The 21,571-nt window shown below is 38.2% G+C and overlaps 1 long non-coding RNA gene across 2 annotated transcripts; it reads left to right on the forward strand.

The window, feature by feature from the left end:
• Nucleotides 1-70: 70 nt before the first annotated feature.
• LOC141940656 (uncharacterized) lies at nt 71-19,085 on the forward strand. 2 transcript variants are annotated; one of them, XR_012628049.1, is made up of 7 exons: nt 71-244; nt 1,427-1,486; nt 7,429-7,639; nt 8,839-8,970; nt 10,725-10,879; nt 13,263-13,599; nt 18,894-19,085. It is a non-coding gene; the product is annotated as an uncharacterized LOC141940656 (long non-coding RNA). The 2 variants fall into 2 exon arrangements; XR_012628048.1 differs by lacking the exon at nt 71-244 and having other exon boundaries at nt 1,367-1,486.
• The last annotated feature ends 2,486 nt before the right edge of the window (nt 19,086-21,571 follow it).

The raw sequence follows: 21,571 nt of genomic DNA on the forward strand, positions 1-21,571 counted from the left end.
TCTTCCCAAGATTGCCTAACTTTAACTACTGAGACCAGTTAGTACAGACACTGGGCTGGGACCAGACAAGACCTGATTTTTTTGTTTCCATGATCTTGTTTGATTTTCAGTGCTCATTTTAATGCTTTATGTATATTATTTCATGCACATTGTTTTATTGTTCTAACAACAAATTAAGAATACCTTGCCAGCAGCACAATGCAAAGAACCAGTGGAGATGATCAGAATTTTTACTGGAGAAAATGTGAGTATTACATAAGGATCATTCTTTAGCAGTGCCAATATTTGTCTTCAGATATTTTATATATCATAATCATATGGTATATAGTGTAGTCATATAAGTACTACCTCTATGAACCAGGTAAGCTTTAGCAAACATTTATAAGCATCTTGTAGTTGAAAGATGAAGTTCCCTCCCCATATGTTATCTTATTTTTAGTTGCTTCAGGTCTCAATCTGCAACAATTAGAAGTGTAGGGAATTTTTCTGAGGGTGGTGGAATCTGCTGTTTCTGGTGACATCTGAAAGTGTGGGACTGGTGAAAGTCAGATTATTTCCTCAGAGCACCCTAGGTACCAAACTCCCTATGGAGTTTTGTAGGAATGTGATTCTTTAATTCCATTAGGAATCTAATTTAAGCATCAGACTACATGTTGAAAATGTGCAATAAAGAGATTTACTTAATTACTATTACTTAATTACTGTGCAGAGACTGAGCCAGTCAAGCCTGAGCCAGAAATCAGAAATCCTTTATCAAAGCTTCCATTTAAAAACATACTCCTGTCTTTCAGAGATAAAGAAACAGGAACAATCCTACAACACACCACAGTGTTGTTTAGTGTCAAGGTAGGACTTAAGGAGAATATTGAGCTCCATAGGTAAACTGTGACAAAAAATTTGTAAGGCAGCAGTCTGCATACTTTGAAATGATGTTTAAATCATAAATATTTTAAACTGTTTTCTGTTAAGGCAGTGCCTTCTATGTATTTCCATTTAATTAAGAAATTTTGGAACTAACCTTGATAACTGCCACAGTGGAAGCAAACAAGAATGATAAACACTCATTAAAGCTAAAGCAATATTATCTCGGGACCATTCCATCTCTACGTACTGTAGTATTTAATTATCGGTCACAATTAATCTAGAAGTATTTATTTTAGTTGGTTTACTGTCAAAAATAATTATATATTGTTAAAGAGGCGATTAAAAAAATTCTACTGAAATTCAATAGTACTTTACAAATATACTACCAAGACATGGGAAGGGCAAAACTGTATGCTAAAGTATCCATTCACCCAGGATTAAGTGCTTGTAAATCAGTTAAATCAGACCTGTTAATGTCACTTCACTGAATTTCTGCACGTATCTAGAATAATACACTGTTGTGTTGTTTAAATTCAATTAAAGCTCTTTCCTTTGCTTGTAGAAAAAATGACAGTTTAGGCCATCAAGGACTCCGTTGACAAGATTTTTATGTAAATTGTTGGTAAGTCTGGGGCTCAAGGTGTTGTTGCATAAAGATGATCTAAAAGTTGCTATGCATAGCAAGTCAGATTCTATACCGCCTAAGTTTGACTTCTGGTTTTATTTGTCCTGAGTAATTCTCCTACTTGTCTAGCTAACTGTTTTCCTTATAATTTCTATGCTGCATTTACCTGAGACACCTGTCCCACCCCATGAAAGGGGAGATATATAATTATGAAGTACATTCTAAATAACTTCAAATCTTTTTCTGGTATTCGTTATTTCCATAGGGGCCAGATTGGTACCTTGCAGGCAGCATACACCAGGCATTGCTCAGGATCATTAAGATTTACACTAATAGTGTGTCCTACTGCTGAATATGGATAACAAAGCTGCAGATAAAATATATCCATGGGAAAAAAATAATGCTATCAATGAACAGATAATTATTTGTTCTGAAATTAGTAATAGCCATTTGGCAAGGAGAGTTCAAAAGAATAATTTTCTGATAATGGCAGCTCAATCTTTAGCCATGATCAAAAGGAGAAATAGAATATTAGTGGTTTATTAGAAAGGAATAGGAAGGAAAGCAATGTATTTATTATTCAATAAAATGGTATATCATGCATGATGCTCTGGTCCTGCAATAGCAATAATACTTAGTAAAATTAGAAATGTTAATGGGATGGTGGCGAAGATTATCAGAGGAATGGAATGGTTTACATATAAGGAAATATTACACAGGCTAGGAGTCTTTGGCCTGAGAGATGACAGAAAGGTTGAAGAAATTATTAAATTACTTAGTTTTTCTTGTAATAAGAGAACAGGAAAATACCAAATTTAATTTTCAGGCAGCTATTGTCTACCTTCTTCCTGAGCCTTTTATATTTTTGGTCTCTGCAGCTTGCTGGGATAATAATTTTTTCAATTAAATTATACATTTTATGAAAATTTCCTTCCTTTATATAAGAATAAGAAGGAATTTGACAAATTCATGAAGATTGGGTCCATCAAGGAATGGGATACACATGCTGTTCCAATTGCAACCTCTTGCACAAAGTTCGTTAATGATTGTTAAACACTGTGACGACAAGTTAGGAACTGGATCACTTTTGCTTGCCTGTTCCTTATGTTATTTTCCTATCAATTTATTTGCCATAAATGTAGATAAAATAGTAGATTAAGTGGGTCTTTGATCTAATCCAGCACAACTACTCTTAATCAAACATCAAAATGAGATTCAAATGTGGGTTTTTTTTTCTAGTGGGCAGCGATACAGCAAGCTGACCATTAACTTCCAGTCAGTGTAGATAAAAACTACAGTATATCTGCTCAAACAGATTATCAAGCACTTTCTTGCATACCAATACACAACTTTGTTATTCTTGGAGCTGCTTAAGCATCTATCATGGGGAGCCGTAACAAACTGAAACATGTTTCTTGCCATGCTTGACAAGTTGATTTTCTCTTGATGCTCGGAAAGGATCTCTCTAGATTTAGCTGATAGAGTTAACTGTCCTCAGCAGTGTAGCAAATTCAGTTGAACATTGTAGTTATCATGTATAAAAAATTTAAGCTATCAGATATGTCTCTTTACATGAAGCCCTTCAGGGCAACGATCTTACTGGCATCACAGAGATGTGGTGGGATGACTCCTATGACTGGAGTGTTGGAATGGAAGGATACAGGCTCTTTAGAAAGGACAGGTAGGGGAGATGAGGAGGAGGTGTTGCCCTCTATGTCAATGACCAGCTGGAGTGCCTGGAGCTCTGCCTGGGGATGGATGAGGAGCTGACCAAGAGATGGGTCAGGATTAAAGGAAGAGGAGATATTATAGTGAGGGTCTGTTACAGGCAACCCGACCAGGAAGACCGAGCAGATGATGCCCTCTATAGACAGATAGGAGCAGCCTCACGTTCACAAGCCCTGGTCCTCATGGGAGACTTCAACCACCCCGATATTTGTTGGAGGGACAGAGGGACAACAGATCAGGGCATAAGCAATCCAGGAAGTTCCTGGAATGCATTGATGATAACTTCCTTCTCTAAGTGATAGAGGAGCCAATGAGGAGAGGTGCTATGCTGGACCTTGTTGTCACCAAGGAGGGGCTGGTGGGGAGTGTGAAGCTCAATGGCAGCCTTGGCTGCAGTGACCATGAAATGGTGAAGTTCAAGAAAGCTGGTTAATATTCAAGGATCACCTCCTCCAAGCTCAGGAGCGATGCCTGACAAAGAGGGAGTCAGGTAAGAACACCAGGAGGGCTGCATGGATGAACAAGGAGCTCTGGGACAAGTTCAAACACAAAAAGGAGCCTACAGAGGGTGGAAGCAAGGACAGATACCTCTGAGGAATATAGAGAAACTGTCCAAGCAGCCGGGGATCAGGTTAGGAAGACAAAGCCCTGATAGAATTAAATCTGGCCAGGCACATCAAGGGCAAAAAGAAAACCTTCTATAGGTACATCAGTGATAAAAGGAAGACTAGGGACAATGTGGGCCCTCTCCAGAGGAAATGAGAGACATGGTTACCTGGAATATGGAGAAAGCTGAGGTACTCCATAACTTTGTTGCCTCAGTCTTCACTGAAAAGTGCTCCAGCCACATCACCCATGTCACAGAGGGCAATGGCAGGGATTGAGAGAATGAAGAACCACCCACTGTAGGAGAAGATCAGGTTTTAGACCATCTAAGGAACCTGAAGGTGTATAAGTCCATTGGACCTGTGAATCCTGAGGGAACTGGCAGATGGAGTGGCTAAGCCACTACCCATCATATTTGAGAAGTTGTGGCAGTCCACTGAATTTCCCACTGACTGGAAAAGGGGAAACATAGTCCCCATTTTTAAAAAGGGAAAAAAGGAAGACCCAGGGAACTACAGGCCAGTCAGTCTCACCTCTGTGCCCAGCAAGATCATGGAGCAGATCCTCCTAGAAACTACGTTAGGTCATGTGGAAAATAAGGATGTTGGTGACAGCCAGCATGGCTTCACTAAGGGCAAATTGTGCCTCACAAATTTGGTGGCTTTCTACAACGGTGTTACAGTGTTACTGGATAAAGGAAGAGCAACTGACGTCATCTACCTGGACTTGGGCAAAGCATTTGACACTGTCCCGCATGACACCCTTGTCTCTAAATTCAAGAGACATGAGTTTGATAGATGGTCCACTTGGTGGATAAGGAATTGGCTGGATGGTTACGCTCAAAGTGTTGCGGTCAACAGCACAATGCCCAAGTGCAGACCAGTGACGAGTCCCATTCCTCAGGGATCAGTATTGGGACCAGTGCTGTTTCACATCTCTGTTGGCAACATGGACAGTAGGATTGAGTGTACCCTCAGTAAGTTTGCTGATGACACCAAGCTGTGTGGTGCGGTTGACACTCTGGAGGGAAGGGATGTCATCCAGAGAGACCTTGACAGGCTTGAGAGGTGGGTCTGTGCAAACCTCATGAAGTTCAACAAGGCCAGGTGCAAGGTCCTGCACACGGATCGGGGCAATCCCAAGCACAAATACAGGCTGGGTGATGAGTGGATTGAGAGTAGCCATGCAGAGGACTTGGGAGCACTAGTGGATGGAAAACTGAATATGAACCAGCAATGTGTGCTCACAGCCCAGAAAGCCAACCTGGGCTGCACCAAGAGAAGTGTGGCATCAGGTTGAGAGAGGTGATTCTCCCCCTCCACTCTGCTCTCATGAGACCCCACTTGGAGTACTGTGTTCAGGTCTGGGGCTCCCAACATAAGAAGGACATGGACCTGTTGGAGTGAGTCCAGAGGAGGGCCACAAAGATGATCAGGGAGCTGGAGCACCTCCCCTTTGAAGACAGGCTGAGAGAATTGGGGTTGTTCAGCGTGGAGAAGAGAAGGCTCTGGGGAGACCTTATAGTGGCCTTACAGTACTTACAGGTGGCCTACAAGAAAGATGCGGAGGGACTCTTTATCAGGGAGTGTAGTGACAGGATGAGGAGTAATGGTTTTCATCTGAAAGAGGATAGTTTTAGATTAGATATAAGGAAGAAATTATTTACTGTGAGGATGATGAGACAGTGGAACAAGTTGCCCAGAGTTGTAGATGCCCCCTCCCTGGAAGTGTTCAAGGCCAGGTTAGATGGGCAGTGGATTGGAACGAGATGATCTTTAAGATCCCTTCCAACCTAACCATTCTATGATTCTATGAAGCAAGGCTGCAGAGATGTGGTCTTTTACAATATGTGTTGTCTAATCAGAAGCAGGAATCATAGGAGTAGCTGGTAGCTCATTTTCTTTTTGTGGTAACGGGAAATGTTTAGTAGTGAGTGAGAAGGCAAGAAGGGAGATATCTAAAGTGTTAGGTGTGCCTGTATCTTTATACTAGCTTAGTTTTTCCCTCTTTGAGAGCATTTGTGTGAGTCAGCAGTTATTCTTTATTGCTTAACCTCTCTGTTCAGTTTTTTCTTTCACAGTTTTTCTTTCAATTATTCCTTGTCAAGCAGAGTGCCTGCATTTGTTTATCAGTGTTTTACTTTCTAGATTTACCACATGAGAGTGAAGTATGAAACGACCATACTTCCTGTGCACAGTACTGATCAGTAGGCAAGAGTTTTTGTCTCAAGAAAAAGTCTTGCAAAAAATCCTAGTATGTGCACCAGTGTTGTGTGACACTGAACTGTTGAAAGGAGAGAAATTAAAAACCTATCCAGAAAGATAAAAATATGTGCTAATGCATGGAAATTTAATATCTTTATGGTGGAAACTATATATTTTTTTATACTTATCTTAAAATTTTCTTATTCTCCTTTTTCAGGAGGGATAGATGTTGCTTTTGTCTTCAGCAAGGGGCAGGTGACAGTCGGTAGGACTCTTATGGGCCTGACCATACCCTGAAACTTCCTGATCTGTATGTGTGATGATAACTGTCATTCACAGAGTTAATGGCTGTGAGAACACTTAGTTCCAGCAAAAGTAAATATCCAAATTTAATTCCAGTATTTTCTTAACAAAATGTAGGAAAATTGGAAGAAGTAGTGTGGAGGTTGCATTTAACTAGGCCTAGCAAGGCTTGGAGAAAAATTTAAGTAATTTAAACACTGTTGTTACCTATATCCTTTTGCTTCTGTTACTTTCACTAATAAACCTACTGTATTTGAACTCAGAAATGCTGTGAAAGACCTTTTCTGTTAGCTTTACAAGTATTGGCCTCTCATTTAACAAGCTTGTTTTATGTGTTTGATAGATTCCTATCTCTTTTCTATCCAGCTGACAGTATCATGCTTGTCATTATTTACATAATGAATTCTGTGTATGTGCAGAAGCTGTTTTTTCCCAGTACTGTTGCTGCTGCATCCCTCCATGGAATCTCAGACAGTTAACTTCAGTGTTGTGGTTGCCACCAATAAACTCCTTTATGGTTTATTCAGTATAACATTACCAATGTGACATTACCATTATTCTGGTTATGCTTTGTTCCTTGTATCTCTAGTCATCTTATCTTAGACTGTTAAATAAAGTTGTATTATTATTATTTTACATTCTTTCCAAAGGGCTCTGTGCTAGTTGAGCTTATTCTGCATCTTACAGCTGCATTTTTGGAAATGCAGCCGATGCAGACTAAGGATATGGAAATATTTGCTCTAGTTCTTTCAAATCATGTTATAGTTCTTGTTTGTGTTACTCGGTTGCCCTTTCTCATTTTGATATTTTGATATTGACAAACTTTAAGGGAAATACGAGTTAGGTGAGTTCTTATTCAATGTCCATTCCAAACAGAAAAATTTTGAATACGTTATGACTATTTTCTGTGAAGACAGGTATATTTTTATTGTTTTCAAAAGTAGTAACTGTAAAGTTGTTCTCATATTTAAAAATTGTTTTTTCAATGTCATTAAACAGCTTGAGAAGTTATCATATATTATTTAGTAAGGTTGCAGCCTTGCTTTTCTATGAAGATGCCAATTACCTCTCACTTCCATTTATTTTTCTTTCTTGCAGATTTGTATTTCTGGAAGTGTTTGCAGTTTCATTCTACAAGGCCAAATGCATTATACATGTGTTACTCTGCATGCTGAATAGAGCTGGGATTGTTTATCTTTCAGAAGAGAAGACTCAGGGGGGAATCTTAACAACATTTTAAAATACCTGATGGAAGAGAGTAAAGAAGCAGAACCAGATTTCTCAGTGCTGCCCAGTGAAAGAGTAGAAGGTAATGGACACAAACTGAAGTACAAGAAATTCCATTTGAACAGACTTTTTTAATATAAGGGTGATCGAACACTGGGACAGTGATCTCCAGAGAGGTTATAAAGTCTCTGTACTTGGAAAATCACAAACCCCTGGTCCTGAGCAACCTGCTCTGGTTGACCCTGGTCTTACTGTGGAGTTGGACTAGGAGAACTCCAGAGGGCCCTTTCTACCTCAGTGACTTTGTGGTTCTGTGATACTCATAGCCAGTGAACAGAAACAACTCCATGTAAAGAGGCAAGTAACTATTTTTCAAACTCATTTGTGCACCACTTCAGCCTATAGTAGGGCCTCTATAAGCCAGGTTCAGCTTCAAACAGTATTTTCAATAGAATTCTTTGACGTGGCAAATATATTCTCACACAAAGATTTTAGAGTATAACCCACACAGAACAGGAAGAATTATTTAGAAGTTTATCAAGTCTAGAAAGCTGAAATTACATTTTAAAGAAAGAAAACTTTAGACTGAATAAGAATAAAAAAAAAATTCTAGAATTTGTTCATTTCTGGAACAGAATTCTGTGATGTGGAAAAAGTTCCTTTGTGTGTACTGTTAGAAATGGTGTTAATAGCCTGTTCAGGTTTTTAATTTTTAATCATCATACTTACTGTGATGCCTAAACTAGGCTTCAACAATTCAAGGCACACTCTACAAATGCTCAATTAAAGATGGCTCATTCACAAAAAAGAATACACAGGGCTGGTCAAAGTAATAGAATGAGAGTTCAAAAATGTTTTCACAGTATAAACAGGATCAGTTGTGCTTAAGTTACTACCAGTTTATAACTGCATCCTTCAGTTAGGGTACAGTTACCCTCTGCATAACATTGATGGTGCATATGGATGGCAGGAAGGGAGAAGCTGGGTCAGCAAATCTGTTGTACACAAAACCTATTGTTCCTTGTTCATTCTCCTTCAGTCCAGAATGAACCCTAAATATTCAATCTTTCTCTGATCTTTTGCTCCATTTTTAAAAATCACATACTCCACCAAGTTGTAATTTACCCAAGAACCATTTTTTGATCCTTTGCCCTGGTGACCATCTGGCCTCTTGTCTGGTCTCTTTTCCTCAGGTTTCCACCCTCTCCATTTATGTTTTCTCTCCTTTCTGTCCTTCTTATTTCATCCCATCTCCTAATTCCATTCTGCTTCTTTCCACAGTTTTCTCATCTCCTCCATGTTCTTAGCCTGAAGTTGCTTTCCAGCCCAATATGGTGTGTTATTCTGAAAGCTAAGAGTGGAGTGGAGGATTGTTATGGTGTTTATAAGCTACCCCTGGTTGGTAACTCCAAGGTAAGCAGCAGCTACTTATTTTATCTTATACAATACCACCCTCCTCTGGCAATTCCTCCTTCCTTACCTCTGCATTTCACTGATGGCTACAACAAAATATAGGTAGCTCCTGCCTTCAAAATTCACAAGAGAATTATCATTTAGAAAGGCTGCATAGCTTATCTTTTTATTAGGAAAAAATAAATGACAGCACTGTACCTTCTTTCTACCCCCTACATTGGATAGTGTTAACATGAGGTTAACATTTGTGTTAACATTTAGCTCCTTTTCAGACATCTTTTTCATTCCAGTTCCTCTTTCTTCACTGTTATCTTCAGTTTCCCACAGTGGCCACCAGCTTCCCCATGCCACAATACAATGAGGGCCTTTCCTGGAGCCAAAGCAGGCTCCAGAAACCAGGCCCTGTTTTCAGCTGGACTTGGTGCTCTGCTCAATGTGGAAGGAAGAGGATCTTATGTGGATTCCTCCTGCCTCAGCCCTGAAATGCATCAGCTTTTTGCACCACATCGACTCTTATCCAGACAAATAGTTTTGGAGGAGCCAGCTCTAGGCTGATTTTGGCACAGAAGAAGTTAAAACCCCAAAACTTTTTGTATAGCAGCTATGCGAGACACACTGTGGACTGGCTGAGTATCCTTATTACCCATACAGGGCTGCCTCTTTATTATGAACATGTTAGAAGCAAGACAAGATAGTGCCTTTGTCCCTATACATTTAACACCACAGACATCAGACTGCTTTTTACAGTTCTGGTTATGAGTAGCTCTCCCCTGTGCCATGCAGCCACCTCCTGCAACCCCCTGAGCTTCCTTTCTTACAGACTCCTTGAACTCAGGCTCACTCCAGCCACTTTCTGTGTGCCTTGCCTCCTCCCCTCTGGCCATTGCATTGTCTCTTTCATGCCTATCTTTAACATCCCCTGTCCTCTATCTTTCTATCAACTAATCTCTTACTAATTAAACTCTGCCCAAAGGACAGGTAAACAAAAGTAGCTGAACTGACATGAAATTTGCAGGCTGTTACTCTTCTTGCTCTGTTTGTATATTTAATCCTTCTCTCTAGCTTTTATCTGCTTGTCTATTTAGATAAGAAGCTGTTGTAGAGTAAGGGTGCTGTGTCAAGCCCCACTTTTATAAGCACTGTGGTAACAAATGTAATAAATACTACTATCACACCATATTTGAAGGTCACAGAGGCTGCTGTTGCCATGCCTTGAGGATGCTAGTGGCAAGTATTTTACTGCTGTCTGTTTGAGATCTGTTTGGGATCCTGTTTCCGCAAACAGGTCCTGCTTGTGAAACTGACCACTACCTCATCAGGCTGGAAGCTTTTATGGGGCTCAGATGTTTTTCTGGGTGATGGCTTCCATGAAAACATTTTATAGACTAACATTTAAAACCAACAGGTCTCACTGACCTGTCTTCACATGTGAGGACATGGAGACATGTGGCACTGGGTAGCAGCTCTAACTTACTTCCTCAAACAGTTTGAATAGCTTGGGATGAAAGAAAGGGAACAGTGTCTTTGGAGGGATGCCACTGCCCTGTGTTTATTCACAGATGCCTCTGGTTTCAGTTTGAATGAACATTTATGATAACTTCTGTAACTTGTGCAGCAATACCGAAGTCCATCCATGTTTATGTGCAGCTAGCAGTGAAGCCACAGCAGCACACACTCAGCATTGTCTGTGAAGGCAAGAAAAAAACTAAGCAGCCAGGCAGTACAAAGCTCCATAGTACTTTTTTTTTTGGCAGTGGCTGAATTATCTAGCTTAAATCAAGTGCAGTCATCCTTATTTGAAGCACAGAACATGTGGAATCCCAGACTGAGGTCCGTGGTAGCATCTTTCATGAGTAGCCCATGCAGGGTTTTAGCAGCTGTCTTATCTTGTCCTACAGTCTCCACATAGGTAAGTGTGCTTGTTGTATGTGAAGAAGTTCCTGCTTTCTTGGGACCTAAATTTACTCTGAAAATAATTTGTGGGCTCTCCATGAGGGCCATTTGCTCAAATACCTTTGAAGTATTCATCAGTCAAATGGCCCTGCTTTGTAGGAATTTTGTCTATAAGGTGTTTGCTTTATCCTGGGAAGGTAATGAACATATGATTGTCTAGACTACAAGAACAAGGAGAAAGCAACATTCTGTCCTACTTTCATGTTTAAGATAATGTCAAATTCCTATTTATCCCCATTTTTCTTTCTGTATTATTTTCCCTGGATCTCATTTTATCCAAGGCAAACATGTCTACATACCTTAGTGTTGAGGTTGGTTCTCTCTTCTTAGCTGGAAAGAATTAACTGTTTGGGGAAATCCAACCCTTTGTAAGAACAATGCAAGGGAATACTTCACTAAGCTGAAATTCCTGAACGGGCATTGTTGTGTTTTAGTAGTAGTAATGCAGTCTAGACAGCTGATTTTAAAACAGAACAATACTTAGTAAGAAGAAACTTTTTTTTTTTTTTTTTTTTTTTATACTAATGGCTTTCATGAATGAGCTTGTGGGATCTGTGATTGATCTAAGTTTCATGTCAGGGTTTCAGGTCAGATATATAGGGCAGGGTGCAGTACAAATTATTGATAGCCAGGCTTTCTAGCTGTCAAGTGGGGCAGTTTCCCACACTGATATGTTCAGGACTGTAGTTTTGGGATTAGTGCTGTCTGGATTTGGGGTCAGACATCTGTCAAATCTACTCCTGCAACACAGAAGTGGGACTCAGTTTATACCACAGAATGGATTTAAGTGTGAGATACACCCTTTCACAGAAAGTCTAACACTGTTAAGATATGGAGAGATCAGTGGCCACTTCTGAGAAACATTACATGTGTCTTTAAACTCTGTGCTATAAAATGTAACTTATCTAAGTCAGTAAAATCTTCAAACAAGTTAAGTAATATGACACATGGAGGTCAGAAAAGAGAAGTTAATTTGCATAGATTAAAAGACTGAATTCTTGTTATTATGGACATGATTAGAAAAAATCCCACTGTGATTAGCAAAAATTCCTCACAGTGACCAGGATTTCATCCAGAAGCATAATGTGAAAGCGAGTGTAGAAACCCCAAAAAACCTGCACAATAAAAAGAGGATGGAATGCAGGTATCATAATGAAATAAAACGCATCATAAGGAAGAAGTAGAGAGAGGAGAAACAGGAGGTCCAGTAGTAACAAACACTTAATAACAGCAATGTGAGAAATAGCAATGATGGAAAGCAATGGAATATGGTGCCATGTATAAACACTCAGGAAATACGGGTCAAATACCTAAAATATCCTAGAACTTTGCTAAACCAGGCGAGAGGATGGGAGACATAAACTGAGATGAAATCTCACAAATATTTTCAAATCTGTGACTAGGACCACTGTTGATATTCCTACATCAGCAATGAAAGAGAACTAGTGTACTCCATGTTCTTTCTTAATGTAATTTTTTTAATCTAGAAAGAGGCTTCTGTTCTTCTACAATATGACAACCTGATCAAATTTTCAACATTTGTAATAACCCCTTATCAGTATTCATTTTTCTAATGCAGTAACAAAAAGTCTTATCACATATGTGACAAAAAGATTCCTGATAACAAATGTAACATAGATTAAATAACATGATAAAAAAATTCCAAATACATTAGAATTCCCCCAGCATCACTTTTGATATTGATTTCCTGTTGCACCTTGGAAACACTGCTTACCAAGCAAATTTCACATCAAAATAAATAAATGAGCAAAACTGGTGAATAAAAACATCTCGCTACTGAATTTGTAGAAGCTGTATTGAAGCCATGTGCACTGCATGTCTCATGGGAACAGACTGGATAAAAATGGAATTTAATGTGTAGAATGATGATTGCATATACCTAGATCTAGAGGTCTAAGTGATTTACCTGGCAGAACTAATAGTTGTCTGTAAAACAAACTATTGGTTACCACCACTAGGATGACTGAGAAGCATAAAAACAAAGATACATAGCTCCTCATTCAGTATTAGAGAGCCTATCAAAAGGTACAGAAAGGTTTCTGTAATACATCAATATTACTTCAAAACTGGGTCTTTATTCACAATGGAGGAGAAATGTTTTCAATTTATATTCTGCTTTACTGCAGAAAAGCAGTTAATGTCACATAAATTTAAATTGTTATGTATTATGCTACATGCTTAATTTTATTGCATCAGTTAAATTATATTACTTTCCACAAAAAATTGTGTGCTGTAGAATATTTGTCAGTTTAAGTGTTTTGTAAGAGTAGCTGAAAAGTCCCACATGGGACTTAATCATTTTCTTCTATGGCATTCAGATGTGAATGCAGACAGTTCTACTGAAAACTTGCAGAGACTGAACTGGAAGACAGCTTCTCCTTCCAGAAAATTGCACAGAGCCAGCAACATCAGATAAGTATCTTATATTTGCATTACTGATTCTTCTTCTCATAAACCCTCTTAGCAGACTGGATTTGTTCTTTTTTAGTGAAAGTGCATTGCCTTTCAGCTCTTAAATTAGCTTTATTCTAATTCCTATTAACACCCAACAGATGGAGAGCTATAATCTGAAGGGTCTTGTAACTAAGTGTCCCAAGTGTACTCTTAACAAGGGACTTGATTCCATCATCTTTTCGGCTTGAGTTCTACAAAATGGTATGTAATTGACTTAAAGTACACAATCAGTTTCATTAAAACTACCAATTCCACTTGTGAGCAAAGTGTAGCACACATGCATGTGTTCGTATGACTGAAGCCCTGGATACATACTTTTCTTGAGTTATATTCATAGCTTTCTACTTCAACATAATAAATGTATTAGTCTCTTTATATTGTCAGCTACGATTTACAGAGACAGAAATCTTAAAATGATAAATAAGTGGCAAAGACATGGTATTAACAATATACCAAGCCAAACTAGTTATTTGATTTGATTCTGGATTTGGATTTGTTTTGGATTGTGACTGGAATCTAAAACTAGGTAGTAGTTTCATAGACATCTTAAAATTTTTTACACAAGAATTTAAACGCATCTGGCCTTTACAAAGATTGATACAAATTTAGAATGGGAATGTATCATCACACTTACACACTTTGTTAGAACCTTTTTAAAAATATATAGCTCATTTATGACATTTTATACAGAATGTAATAGTGAAAACAGCAGCACATAAAAGATTCACTAAAAATCTTTTTGCTGAGGTGTGTGTTGAGGGTGGGGAAACCTACACAGTCTTACACATGTTCATAATACATAAAGTAATATATGGGAAATAATGGGAATACACATCTTTGTTAAACTGCAGAGATTAAATTTCTATTAAAATGCCACCATTTCTTTCAGTGCTATAGCTATAGGAAAGTAATTAGAATTGTTGCTACAGTTGTTACTTTTGTTACATTTACAGAGAAAACATTTAATATCAGGGAATTATGGTGCTTCTGAATATATTTTCCACTTCATAATATAAAAGGGCTTTATGAAATTCACATCACAGCTACTGAAGCGTTAGGAAGTATGAAAATTTGTGCAGCAGTTGCTCGGTTTGCCAAGTGATAGGGCAGAAAAACACCGTTTCTCCCCTGTTTTTGCAAGGCTTATTTCACATCCGCAAATGGAGAATGGACACGTTGATACTGATGGTCAGTGCTGAAAATTCCACCATTTGTTGAGTGCACTGCAAAAATGCATTCCTCCTGTTGATATGGCAAATAATATTCTTTTGATATAATACAGCTTTTCTGCTTTATTTGTGCAGTCAGTGGTCCTGTTGAAGTTGTTGATGGTCTTAAGGGAATCAGTGTGTAATATTTTATACCCGTGTTTGTATTTTATGATTTATTGCTTACTTTTTTAAGGCTTTCCTAATTTGTAGTGAATGTGAGGGGGAATGGTTATAAAATTGCTGCATCCAGAATTACAATCTAATGAGAAACTGCAAATTTATGAGAAAATCAGCAGGTTTTCATCCCCACAAAATCTACTTATGAGAAAACCAGCAGGTTTTCATCCCCACAGAATCTACTCCATTATTCAGGAGACTGCATATTGCACAAGGAGGATGGGTAGAGAGCAAAAGCTGTGCAAAGGCACAGGCTCAAGCGGAGAGGGAAAGGAAGATACAAAGATGCTCATGACACATGAACAAGTTAATCTGATCTTTAGTTCTTATTGGTAAAGCTATTAATTTAAACTGGACAAACTGAAGGGGCTGATTTAAAGGACAGTTGACAGTATCTTGTCCTACTGAATAAAAGAAAATATGCTATTTAACTAGGATTAGCCAGTTGATGTTTCTGGATATGTAATCACCTGGATTAGACCTGTTAACAGCATAGTAGCAAGCATAAATAGAACAAGCAGACTTCCCAGAACGGATCTAGTTCAGCTCTGTGTTGTTTACCAGGGACTACACCTCGCACAGAACCCTTTACAGTGCACAGGGACATCTAATGTCTGAATCAGAGACTGCAGCTAAACATATTCCTCAGGCTACCTGAGCACATAAGAAATAAGACGTGTACACAGGAGAGGCTGGGATGGGTGCAGGCAAAGCAGATGTTCAGAAGATTACCTCACATATATGCAAATATTGCCTTACATAATCTAAAGAAAATGTTGTGTTATCTGAATATGAACCCTCAATAAGGCTGTAACAGATAGTCCTGACCGATGCAGTATTAAAGCTCATTGAAACAACTTAAAACCAACAGCCACCATCCCCCTTATTTCTGGCACTTAAGAGTGTGTAGTTTTAAAATGACAAGATGTATCTATATGCAAAAAATCAGAGTATTGCTCATATAGGAAAATTATCTCAACAATCTACTTAAGGCATAGGGATAAGAGGAACTGTAATTAGAGTAGTATTCTGGGAATTTAGAAAGCTGGATTGAATTCTGTGTTCATCCACAGACATCTGTGTGACCTTCAGCAAAGTCCTTGGGTCAGATCTCTAAAGCTGCAGTCAGGGGGAGTTAGAGGCTTAATAGCCTTTAATGACCTGGAGCTTTGTTGGTCAGTCTAACTCATTTTCATAAAACTTTACTATCTCAAGGCAGTATTGGGAGGGTGAACATGTTAAAAAAGTGTGCTCCTATGATAAGACAAGTACCACAGACATTTCGAAACTGGAAGGCTGACTTGTGCATAGCTGCTGACCTTATCTATACTTTCAAAAGGTGCATGCAGATGCTTGGCTGAATCATAATCGTATAGATTTCCTTTCTTGCATAGGGGAAAAATTTTCTTGATGTTTTTTAGATACCAGACAAGACAACTTCAAGTCAAGGTTGATGATCTGAATAAAAGCACTGGCAAAGAAACTTTTAGCTGGTCAATTCTGTTTTCATGAGGAGATGACTCTTCTGTTAGTGGGAGTTGTTATAAAAGATTTCATGAAACTCTGATATTGTTAAGACTGCCTGCTTAATGTTAATATCTTTCTAGGATTTATATAACTCCCATTGGCCACCAAAAAAACCCCCCCAAAACATCCCTGACAGATTTTCTCTATGTTGGAAGTATCAGTGGACTCTGGGGACATCTTCTTATACTTTATAGACCTCCCTATTGTTTTTAAATAATTGATGTAATGTTTCTCCATACAATTTCCCTTTCCTTATAAAAATCTATTTGAAAATTTCTCTCCTGAAGAATGAAAATGAATTCCTACCTTTGAACACTCTCTCTATGTCTTTTTCTTATAAAATGGATTTTCAGGAATCATCTTCATCAACTTTTCAGCAGTTCCTGAAGCATGAGTGATAGCTTATTTGTAGAAAAGGGCTGTTTTAAGTTTGTTTACATAAGACTAGAATAGGAACCTTACTTTTGGATTCAGAGAGATTGTTTGAATTTACCTGCACTGATCCAATTTGTGCACTAATTTCAAACTCGTCCCTCTGAAATTATTAGAAGCCTTGCAAACACAGAGCTGTAGACACAGACAGCAGACGTGGTATGGAAGTGCATTTGTGCACTGGCTCAGAACTATCAGTTTGTCTACACGGCTGATTATTAAAAGACAAGAATTAATGTAAAAATAAAGGAAACTATTCAATATATTAATAATAGTTCTTTTCTGTTGAGAAGGATTGAATTGATGGCAACAGTGGTATGCTCATTTCCTGATTAAAATTTTAAAAGGCTTAGGTCTACACAGTGGTAAATGTGTTCAGCTTCTTTAACGTCAAAGGAGCCATACCATCTCCCATTAGAAAAGAATTTGTCCCAATGTATTTATATAAAAATACATGCAGATATATTGGCCACTAGAAAGCATTATTACTCAGATCTATTATGTTTGTGTATGATTCCATAAATAACCTTTAGGGGAACTCCTGAGTGAATTAGGAAGTTGAGCAGTAAGGCGGTAAACATAATTCATGGCAATGTGGTCAGTGATAGAAGGAAAAATGGGAACTTTTCATATCTCTCACTGGGGTCTGAGTACAGAGCACCCCAGATACAAAGACCTAACCATCACTGTTGACACTTCAGTGAAAACTAAGGCAAGGTTAGAGAATATCCCAAATAGAAGAGAAATGATCCTGAGCTTGCGCAAAGTTTTCACATAACTTAATGGGATACACTTACCCGAAATATTGTGTTTGGTTCTATCATCTTTCCTCCACAATATTTCTTCTGTAACCTTTATCAAGACATGGAACCATTCTTTTCCTGTTTCCTTTCCAGCAAAATAATCTGATGTAACAATGATTTTTTGAGGCTTAATTTATGGATGCCTGATAACTATCTTGAGACCCCTAGTTGGAAGGTGATATTGTAGGTGCAAAGCATTATTATTACATTACATTAGCATCTAAGATGGCAAAGATTTTTCATGCTTAAAGAGACACCATGAATATTGATTGATTCAAAATGTTAATCTACAGTCCAAAATTCCTGTGAAACAAGTTTTCTGCTCATCCCGCACATATTGTACCTCCCAAATGAGATAAATGATTCATAAAATCCTAGTATGCCCGATGAGGCACCTGCTGAAAATAAATTTCATAAAAGTACTTTTATCTGTGCATACAAATTCATTTTCAAACCAGTTTTTATATGTCTGGTTAACCTCTATCATTTCTATGAGCTAGTAAAGCATTAAACACTATGGCTATGAAAAATATGAAAGAATTCTGAAATTATTATCTCTCCTGGACAATCTTGCTGAGCATTCCTTTGAGATTCTCAGCTCTTTTTTATTTTTCCTTTATACATTTAAAAAATACAGCTAATTGTTCTAGTACTACTCATAAATTTCAACTATTACTATATGTTTTATAAGCGAAATTGCATTGTTTAAGTGAAGGAATCTGCTTAGCCTTTGATGTTTCTACAAACATTTTATTAAAGAAGGACAGCTCAGTATCTTCAATCAAATTTCGAATGAAAACTTATAGCCAAGATTCTGTTTTAAAAGAAGACATTTGATTACATTATAAAACTATCATGTTCAGAATAAATACCCATGGTATTTGGATGTCTTTTTTTCAATTTTCAACATTTTCTTCATAAAAACCCAAGAAAGATATAAATATATATAATGGAAAAGGACAAATATTTTTCTTGATTTGTCTATCACTGACCACTGTAACCAATGGCAAATATTTAGGGACAAAGTATAAAAATAGAGTAAAGCAGTAGTACTACTACTACTACTACTAATTTTCCACAGAACTTTCTGAACCTCAGAAATTACGCTTACGGGCTTCTACTTTTTTTAAACAAATAACCAAGACTGCCTTCATACTTAAGCAAAGGATTCAGATTGAGAATAAAACACAGAAATTCAGGTTTCTGAGTGCAGGGTTCTACAATCTATAAGTGTCTAAGACATCAGCAGTGGAGATCTAGTCAGCACAGTCAGAAAAATTCAGCTAATGATTAAGAAAATCCCTAGGGCTTGATATAGTTACCCCATATATATCTTGTGTCATAGGAGTTGCCCAAACGCATCCAAAACATCTGTACAAGACTGACAGATCTGACACAGTGCCTCTGCTAGACCTGTGACCTCCTGGATCAGCAGCTGGAGGCCAGGCAAGTAACTTTGGGTCACTTCAGGCCTGAAACCTCAAACCGTGAACTGTCAGAAGCATTCTGGAGACTCCATTGCTGAGGTGCTCAGATCATTTTTGGATGAATATTTTAGAAGTAACTTTTGTGTATCTTCAGAGGCCACAATATGCTCCTTGCAGCTTAGTCAGCACCAGTCCTGGTCACACTGAAATGGGTGTCAGTAGGAAAAAAGATCTGATGTGAAATACGTTGAGTCCTAAGAAGGTTTTAGAATTCAGGGGTGGGTGAGCCCTCACAGTCCACAGTAGTATTTTACATAAATCACCTCAACATCAAGGGTGCAGTTTCATCAGTTGGAAAGAGTGCAATTTTTGGTATGGATTGATGGATTTCTTGCTACTGTGTGTTGTTGGGATACATGTCTGAGAACAGTTATGTAAGGTATATTGATGTAAATGCTCCAGACCTTCTGCAATATGTTTGGATAGAGGTACTTGAGAATCTGGAGCCAGGCTGGTAACACCCCACTGATACAATGGATCTGGGGACTGCTAACCAGATTTCAGTTGGCAGCAATGATGAAATGAGTGTATCAGACTGAACACCAGTGATTTTAATTTAGTTACAATAGGAATAGACACTTCTACTTCGGTTATGAGGTTGAAACCTGGACAGACGCAGTCTGCAGAGCAACACAGAAGTGTTGTAGAACTTGTGCTTGCCATTGCAACGTCATTCTGTGTATATTGTTGAAACATACAGAATGTCACCAAGCCTTATGTCTTAAATGAATGTTGTTACGGAGGCTCCCAAATGAGCAACCAACCACCAAAAATAAAAAATTAATTATTAATAAGTTAACTAGCTCTCCGTAAATTACAGGTTCGAATGTCTGCGAGAGGAGAACAGAACAACTTTTTAGGGTTTAACGGCAACCCAAAATGTAGAACAAAGCCCCACTCCCTAGGGTTTAATGGCAACCCAAAACGCTTTATCGCTCACCTGACAGATGAGGGCTCTCAACCTCGAGGACCTGCTCAGGGCAGCGTCCTGACCCAAGGCACCTCGAGGAGTTTCCTTGAGCAGCGTCCTGACCCAAGCGGAGAGTCCTCGACCTCAGCGTGCAGCTCCAGGGGACGAGCTCAAAATGGCTCCCCCAGGGGACTCCATTTATACCCAGGCCGAATCTGACCTGTAGTCAATAGCGGCTCCCATTGGCCAAAGGCCCCAATTACCGTGAGGCCCTGAGAACAAAGGCAGCCAGGAGCTGCTACACTTCAGCAGCCAAGAAGCTCTGCTTTCGTTGGGCGGATGCACCTGCCACAAATGTCTTAAATGAACTGAGTTCATTGAAAAGCAGGTTAGACATATGTATCTGGATAAAGGTGTCTGTACTGCTCATATAACAGTTTATGTAAAGTTCAGAGAAGCTGGAGGGCCAAAGGTCAGTCCTTACAAGGAAAAGCATTAAGAGTGTAAGTAACTGTTCCTGGAGGCAGACTGACGGATCATTGGCTTGGTGAAAAAGGTGGACAGGTCTAGGTGTATGTGAACTGTGTTTCTTGTTCTATATCCAGCAAGAGCTAAAATTAGATCTAGGAACCTCAGGGTAGAGTATTCCTATGGATTCAAAGGGATTTATACCTAGAGGCATCTCTATTTACAGTTGCAAATAAAATTGGAGAATACTCTTTTTAAAATTTCTTTGTGCCACTCTTCTATTCATGGCCCATATCTTGGAGGTAGGTAAGTTTGCACTAATTAGAGTTAGAAGAATGCTCTTCCTAAATATTGTTAGTTTAGTCTAAATATTGTTAGTTTATTTGCTGCTTCTGCTGCCACCCAAATTAGGATATGCTGCCTAGGAATCTCTTGAACTGCTGCACAATTGAGAATGTGCATCTTACTCTTGCATCTTACTTTGTTACTGTTGAGAAACATGGCCACCTCCTTTGTTAGTAACATGTTCCATGTTCAATAGAATATGACTTTGTAAGTGACCTCATGCTTCAATGAGATTCTAGTTTATTTTGAAATTTTGTTATGCTTCATAAAGTTGAAAGTTTATGTAATTTCATTTATCATAAGAATTAAGATACTGGCTTAACACTTTTAAACTATATTGGTAGAATTCACATCAAATTTCATTAAAAGAAATGGAATCAGTTGCAAATAGCATTATAATTTTGAGCTTTTTATCATTGTCAAAACCGTATTAACATTTCTAGTTGGTCAAATCAGGACAGCTGCAATGAAAGAGCTATAAAACACCACTTGATCTCTGTTTAACTATTTTCCTTGTAAGTCAGTTGTAATGAAAAAATTTAAATCTGTTTTAGATGTTCACAGCACTTTAGGAATGGATTATATTCTTAAAATATATCAATCAGTATAAATATAATAAATACACTTCTTAAAATATATAGTTGTAGCTATAAATATAAATTACTTAGCACAGTGCTAAGTAATTTTTTTTTCTCACTACAATTAAAGGTTCGATGCATGAGCAGTATCTCATTGTTTTACAAATCTTTCCATACATGCAGTGATTGCTGCTATGTGGAAGTGTACAGCCTTTAATACTGAGTTCTCTAATGT

This window comes from Strix uralensis, chromosome 3 (genome assembly GCF_047716275.1).
Source record: "Strix uralensis isolate ZFMK-TIS-50842 chromosome 3, bStrUra1, whole genome shotgun sequence".
Classification (NCBI taxonomy): domain Eukaryota; kingdom Metazoa; phylum Chordata; class Aves; order Strigiformes; family Strigidae; genus Strix; species Strix uralensis.